This window comes from Anabrus simplex, chromosome 4 (assembly GCF_040414725.1).
Source record: "Anabrus simplex isolate iqAnaSimp1 chromosome 4, ASM4041472v1, whole genome shotgun sequence".
NCBI lineage: Eukaryota > Metazoa > Arthropoda > Insecta > Orthoptera > Tettigoniidae > Anabrus > Anabrus simplex.
In genome coordinates this window covers 175,374,957-175,382,587 of record NC_090268.1, presented here as the reverse complement: position 1 = coordinate 175,382,587, position 7,631 = coordinate 175,374,957, and the positions used below count along the sequence as shown (strand labels likewise).

The 7,631-nt window shown below is 39.5% G+C and overlaps 1 pseudogene; it reads right to left on the bottom strand.

The window, feature by feature from the left end:
- Positions 1–1,263: 1,263 nt before the first annotated feature.
- Positions 1,264–2,057, bottom strand: LOC136872215 (piggyBac transposable element-derived protein 3-like; annotated as a pseudogene).
- Between the last annotated feature and the right edge of the window lie 5,574 nt (positions 2,058–7,631).

Genomic DNA, 7,631 nt, shown 5'->3' with positions numbered 1-7,631 from the left:
CGCACGTCGAAGCCGGAATTTTCATCTTCTCTTTCGCTGGTGAGTTATGAACGAAAAACCATCGGAAAACTTGCATTGGGATATCCTCTTCTGTCCCAGGAGACAAAAATTTGGATTCTGATAGTGATATTCACTAGAGTGGATAATAGGGAATCAGAGATGTTGAGAAAAATTCCAGAAAAAATATTCTACTTATAGGGTGTCCAAAATTGATGGTGCACATATGTACACCTCAGGTTTTTATTACATAAAAATATTTAACAAAATTATACATATACCTTATTAATGTTGAAAAGTGCGGTACATTTACACCCAGATTAAATCACAAAATTACATAAATGCCTTAAACTAAAAATAGAAGGTATAAATCTGACATGAGAACTTTATGTAATAATAAGCAAGATGTTCCTCAATAACCATGATGTCACTGTCCAAACCAACCTATAACTCTAAAAATACTTGAAAAATGCAAGCATACTGTACATATTACATTGTAATTACATGCTCAATCATTACTTTATATGGTATTTCATGAAACAGTTGTTCATGAGGACACACAGGTACATATTTCATTTTACACATATGATTCTTGATTTGGACTTGCATCCTGGGAACCTACACTTGGATGGAAAGCTGTCATTTGAATACTTGGGAAAATGTCCGCACATATCAAATCTGACCTCCGGAATAGGCTGTGATTTCACTTTGCGGTATTTAGAGGCTGGTTCTTGTTCTTCCTGTTCCCTTTGTGCATCATCCTCAATGCCAACAGTGTGCAGTCCTCTCGGTGAGCGTCTGATTGACTGTGAAATTGTTTCAGATCTAATCAGGGCATTAGCCGCATGGAGACGGTGTTGTAGGAGGCTCATTTGTTTTCTCTTAAGGATATCTGATTTCCAGCAGGCCCTTCTGTACATTAACCAGCCGTTGACAAGGACAAGGTCTACAAAATGGTTGAAGACTCGTACTGTCCATCTTTTTGTTCGTACAGTACATCTATAGTATGCCAACAATCTGTCGCAGAGGTCAGTTCCCCCCATGTTTGGATTATAACTCATTGTTACTGCTGGCTGTGGTACCTCAATTGTCTTTTTTTCCTGTTTGGACCAACGCATGCATGTGGCCTGTGGCTCACTTCCAACACAAGTTGACAAAAATGTAACACATTTGTTGTCTTTCCACTTCAGAACACAAACTTTTCCATCTTCCCTAACTTTCTCATCCCATTTCCCTCTTTGCAACTGTTTGTCATCTTTCAGCTTACTAACCACAGGCCCAATTCTGTTTTTCAAGACAGTTCCTGTTTGATGAATGCCATTACTCATCAAGAACTCTGCACACTTCATACTGGTAAAGAAACGGTCAGTGTAAATGACATGATGTCCATCCTTCGGCACTGTCACACTTAACAGTTTCACAATGCTGCCACCCAAACCAAGCTCTTTCATGTCATTTTCACATACAGTTCCTCTCCCCTAATATATACAAAAGTCTAATACTAATCCATCTCTAGCTGCCAAGACAAAATTTTTAAGTCCAAGTGGGTTAGGTTTTGAGGGGACGAACTGGCGAAAACTACACCTTCCTGAAAAGGGTATCATCTGTTCATCAATCGACAGATGTGCAGGCCTTGGCAACGTCAGACACTTATCCCTAACACTATTTATCATTGGCCTAATTTTCCACAGTTTATCAGACAGGTCATGCTCAGCTAGGTTGTCTGTGAAATGCAGGTAACTCCTGAGTTCAAAATACCTATCTCGAGGCATACATTCTGAAATTAAAGGCACTTTCAATTCCCTTCTCCAGTATAGTTTTCCCTGTGGTAGCTTCAGAGTACCCATCAAAATCTGAATCCCTGTAAACTGTAGTAATTCTACAGCTGTGGTCTTAACAGAGCGCAAGTCACGTTTTTGCACTGAATACAGGTTTGTTTGCTCAGCCAACAATTCCCAAAAAGCAGTTGGCAGATATTCATGAAAGGCCTCTTGTACTCCTTTCGGACCATTTTCATGGACCTCCAGTTCCTCTTCAAATTCAGGCCCCTTTCTCTCCATTCTGCAAAGCATTCCAAATTAGTGTGAATTAACATCCATTTATGATATTGATGATTGTTGTTTAAAGGGGCCTAACATCTAGGTCATCGGCCCCTAATGGTACGAATTGAGACGAAATGGAATGACATATTAAAAGTCTAAAATTCTCCACTGACCAGAATTCAAAAATGTGACAACGAAGAATGAATGGATGGACATGAATTTAAAACAATCAGTGGTTGCGACCCGCAATGTCGCACAGTCACATAAACGGACGTGACAATGTCGTATTACTGACCAAGGGACTACTGCTATAGCATAACACTGAATCGATTATGCGTGCAGTCAAAAGGGGGTTATAAATCGAAGTTATCGGCCCCTCATAACGGTACTGATCGCTATCAAAATAGAACCATGGTAGCTGTCCTGTTACGGTACTAATCAAAAGTAGCAGAGACTTGCGGCATTCCACACATTATTGTACTACTCAGAGCTTATGAAATTCGACATTTAATACAGACCTATGTTTTCCCACTTTGCGGCGCCATTTACAGGCAACGCAAACCTATGGTGTTCATCACAGAAGAGTACTAACCACAGGGACCTCTCCCTATCCCGTGGTGTTCCTCATATAGTGGGTACTAATCATAGGCAAGGCAGAACCATGGTAGCTATCATCCCTGGTCCTGCTCATATGGTGGTACTATTCACAGGTACTGCAAAAGCCGACCGCGTGGTGCTCCTGTGTGCTACTAATCACAAACCAATTTCGTACCTAATGTAGTGGTACTACGCACAAGTAAAAGCAACCCTTGGTGTTCCCCGCGTGATGGCACGAATCAAAAGCAGTTTCATAGTTCCAATTTAAACATCCCTTGGTCGCCCCTTTTAGCCGCCTCTCACGACAGGCAGGGGATACCGTGCGTGTATTATTCGTCTGCCTCCCCCACCCACAGGGGGGGTGTGTTTGGTCCGCGAGAGGTATTTTATTTCCATCAAGTCCGCCGGCAAGCCGGTTAGGACCCCCCTATCCGCCACCTGGGACGCGCCACGTGGGAGTATCACCTCTCCCCCTGCTACGCCTGCGTAGCAGGTTCGTGGAACATCCATTTATGAAACGTAAATTAGGCCTACACTCATTTTGTATTTACAAGTACATGCGCATGCTTTACATAATGGGAAGAATTCCTTCAATATAAAAAATATAGAATATTTTGAACATACCTTGTTGTTTTCCACTTCATCAAACGGGTGTTTACTTGCAGTGGTGTATAGTAGCAGCTGTTAAATGTACATTATCGTCATTTTCTGATTCAGAGTCTGTGGACGAGTTTTCTATAATTGAAGACATGAGTGCAAGAACTAGATAATGACCACATTTAGCGAAAATTAGCTTTTGACTTCTATTTGTAGACATGACTGCCCTCTATCAGTTACTATAGAAGTTAATTTCAGAAAGTGCCTATTTTTCTCGCTAGATGGCCTTTAAATTTCAACTGGTTCCTTTCTGAGTGCAAGACTTGGATAATAACCGGAATTATCCACTTCTTGCTCTCAGTTGCCCTCGTGCTGAAGAAGAGTAAGGAAGGTGGCTGAATGCAGTGAGTTATTGTGTGCTCCAAATGCAAGCTTTAATTCAGAGGTAGGTTCCATTAAGAGCTGTATTTTAGTGCAAAATGTATAGAATGTGTATTACAGAATATTCAGTTTAATGTTACATTGTATTATACAACAATATTTTAGACCAAAATATTATATTCAAATAAATGTGGAAGTTTGAAGCCCACACTTTATGCTTCTATAAATGATGGTCATTTTTAGATACCGCTACCAAGTTCTACTGATTCTTCTCCAGTAAAGAGTAAGAAAAGGACAAGAAAAGAAGATAACTGGCAAAGGAATGATAGGAAACGAAATATTTTGAGTGGAGAAGAATATATATCATCAACAGGAAAACTTGTCCCTGCAAAGACAGTTGCTCCAGATTGTTTTTGTAAGAGAAAATGTACAGCCAAATTCTCCAATGATATTAAAGAACAAATTCTTAGGAATTTCAACGAAATGAGTGATAAGAATGCTGCGGATGCATATCTCAAGGGCTTAATAGCCTCACATAATATTCAAAGGTAAGCTTTAAATAAATGTTAGTTTTAGACATATATTTTGTAGGAGCATTGAACACACAACAATGCAATATATTTTTGTTGTAGAAGGCGCCCTGATCTCAGCATGAAGTGGAGACGGAAAAAGAAGCTTGCTGCAAGAAACAATGAAACAGAGTGAAGATGAGGATGAAGAAATAGGTGTAGAACCATTATATAGAGAACTACATTCCGCATGAAATTAAAAATCTGCACATTTTTACAAACAACTGTGCAGGGCAAAACAAGAATATTTTGATGGTTCAGTACTTAAGTACACTAGCGGCTTCGGGCAGATTGGTGAAAATATATCCCCATTTTCCAGAACGTGGACATTCGTTCATGCCCTGTAACCGTACCTTCGCACAAATTGAGAAGCTAAAACACAAGAAAGAGTATGTGTTTGTCCCTCAGGAATGGTACGATATTGTTTCATCTGCTTTCCAAAAATTTGCTGTGGTGAAAGTACACCAGGACATGGTATTTGATTTTAAACATCACTTGGTGTCACATTTTAAGAAAATAATAAAGAATGGTACTGAATCATTCAGAATAAGTAGGTACTATAAATTTGTTTATGACGGGAGATAGCTGTCTGTTCCTGCTGGTCAAAACACTTTTGTTCATACAAAATTTTGTCTGTTCAAGATGAAACGTACTCCACTATTACATATCGCCAAGTTGTACCAAACTCCACTGCCATTGAATAACAAGAAGTACAGAGATGTGATGAAATTGGCAGAGAACTATATTCCTCCTGTACACATGAAATGGTATTCCGATCTCAGATGTGAACGCGAGGATGAAGAATATGGCTCTGAAAGTGAGGCATCATACCACGAGTTCTAAAAACTGTTTTCAACCATATTTTACTTAATAATAAGGATGTCATGCACTGGCCTTTCAAAACTCAATATTTCATAATTAAAACATGTAATAGCATTCATTTTCCAAATTCTATTCCCGTTTTTACATTCCTTAAAACATCTGAGTGCAAGAAATGGATAATTCCATCACACATTTTCTCGTTTTTTAATTATTTCCAAATGGATACTTTCACATTAAACTGAAACCTTTAATGAATTATAGGATTTATATAGTTTTAAATGTTTTTCTCGTTTTTCTCAGAACTTAACTTTTGGTTATTAGCTAGTTCTTGCACTCAGGTCTTCAATTGCTGTCTCAAATAACTCATCATCTGTGTCCGACAGTTCGGCATCACTGTTATTCAGTAAATCTACTAATGCATCTGTAATAAGGATGCCTGTAAATGTAAAACACTGGTTAATGATGCAGAAAACATAGGAAAAAATCATAACCTCAAAGAGGGAGAATATTGTTGTAGGGACCTGAGGTGCACAAATGTACACCTCATTTTAACCGGATAAAAACATGCCGAAATATTAACTTCAACACGTTAAATACTATGTGTTTCCAATTATTAAATATAACTGAACGTATTCCAGTAGTTATTTCATTTATATGCCGTTAAATATAATATTTTCCGGTACTTATTTCTCTTGCTGTGCTCTCTAGCAGCCATCTTGGTCAAATGTAAAATTCCATGTGGTCGGGCTCACAGTTGAACCGGTATATAGTGCTCCTAGTGGTTTTATTTGGAACTAATAGGGTAAACATACGTGAGGCACACGGCACAAACATAAAAATCTAACCTCAATGTGTCGAAATAAATAAAAATTGAAGGTGTAACATATGTACACTTCTGGACTCAAGAGGATATGTCAATCCAACGTGCTGTCACCAAGATTAAATGCATAGAGTCACTGTCGCTAGGCAACGTACACAAGGTAGGTAGAGAACACAATTCAAGGAGCCATTTTACGTCCAAGGCGTAGGAAGCCGTTTCTGGTCTTATATGGTGTGAGGGCATATGACGCTGTTGATGGTGATTCGTCCGTCGGATCGGGACGTTAAGTCCTGAGCTATTCGAAAGGAGTGAGCTACGTGCCGGCGCCGGGTTTCATCCTCTTCATTCTTCCTATCATATAACATGTCATTCATTTCATCTCATTAACTCATCTGATTAGGTTGACGTCATGAAAGTCATCCGGTCGTAAAAACTTGCTGGAGGATTCATCTCACTTCATACCCAAACCCCGTAGAGAAAGGGGACAAGGGTTGGACACGTATACATTTAGAGGAAACATACAGGACACAAGATAGACGATAATAATAAACAAGGAACAATACATATATCAGTTAAGATGCCATTTTAAATCCGTGGAATAGGGAGCCATTTTCCTTCAGTCCATGATGTCTGTCTGTCTGTCTTTGTTCATGTGTGCGATGCCCGGCCAAATCCACGGCAAACAAAGATCTAAAATATTTGTCATAGGTGGCCACAGGTTTTCACCTAAGACGCATGGCTGTGTGTAAGAGCAATTCTTGGACCAAGACATGAAGCTGTCAACGTCATCAACAAGCAACACTCAACAGAATTATCCGGTTTTCTATAAATTGAAAAGTCTATCGACACGACATATCATACAGATGAGGCTGTAAACTACACGACACAGATTTTGAACAATTTGGAGTCACCTGGAGCACCCTCGAACATCTTTGGACGATTGTGGCACCGATTATCCTTCTCAGAAATATGAATCCTTCCCTCTGCAATGAACACGGCTCTGAAACTGATGACGAATATTACTGAAGCCACCATCATGACTGAGCATGCCGCGGGCGAAGTAGTATTCCTCAGACTAAGTCCATTGAGTAGCCCTTTCCCACCTAGTCAGCACAATCGTGCGGGTTGAGTTCAAAAAATGCTTGTGAGCGAATGAAACTCCTTCACCGCGTCCGAACGGAATACATCGCTTGTGCGGGTCCCGCGTAACGTATTTCTTCTGTTTTTATTTCCATACTACAACCTTCAGATGGCAGAAGAGTCTTGTAAACATCACGTTGGTCCAGCAGTAAGGCGCGTGCTGAAGGTAAGTTATATTTTTATCATTGTTACTTGCTCTATATGTCTTTCCTTAATTTGAATACAGTGTGAAAATACTGCAGAAGGGAATAGAACTAATATCAACCAGAGATAATTTTTGTATGATGTGCTACGAGCTCATCAATTTAGAGTAGCACAATTGTGCTGGTCAGAACTAGGTTAAGCTTGTTGACTGCATCCAAGCTTCATGGCGCCGGCAATAATAAGTGCTGTTTCCATGACTTTTTCTGGGATTACGCATTACGGAACTTTTATGGTGTTGCAGGTACTGAAATGATAATGTTAATATGTATTTGGTTTTATTTCAGTGAATGACGACTACATTTTACAGTTACTTGAAAACTGTGATGTTGATGATCTGTCTAGTGAGGTTGATGAATTTGAAAATTCATTTCCTCCAAGTTATGATCCTCATGCTTCCAATATCTCTTCTGAGAGTGAAGTAGAAGGAGTTGCAGAAGATGTCACATCAGATGTGCCGGAAAT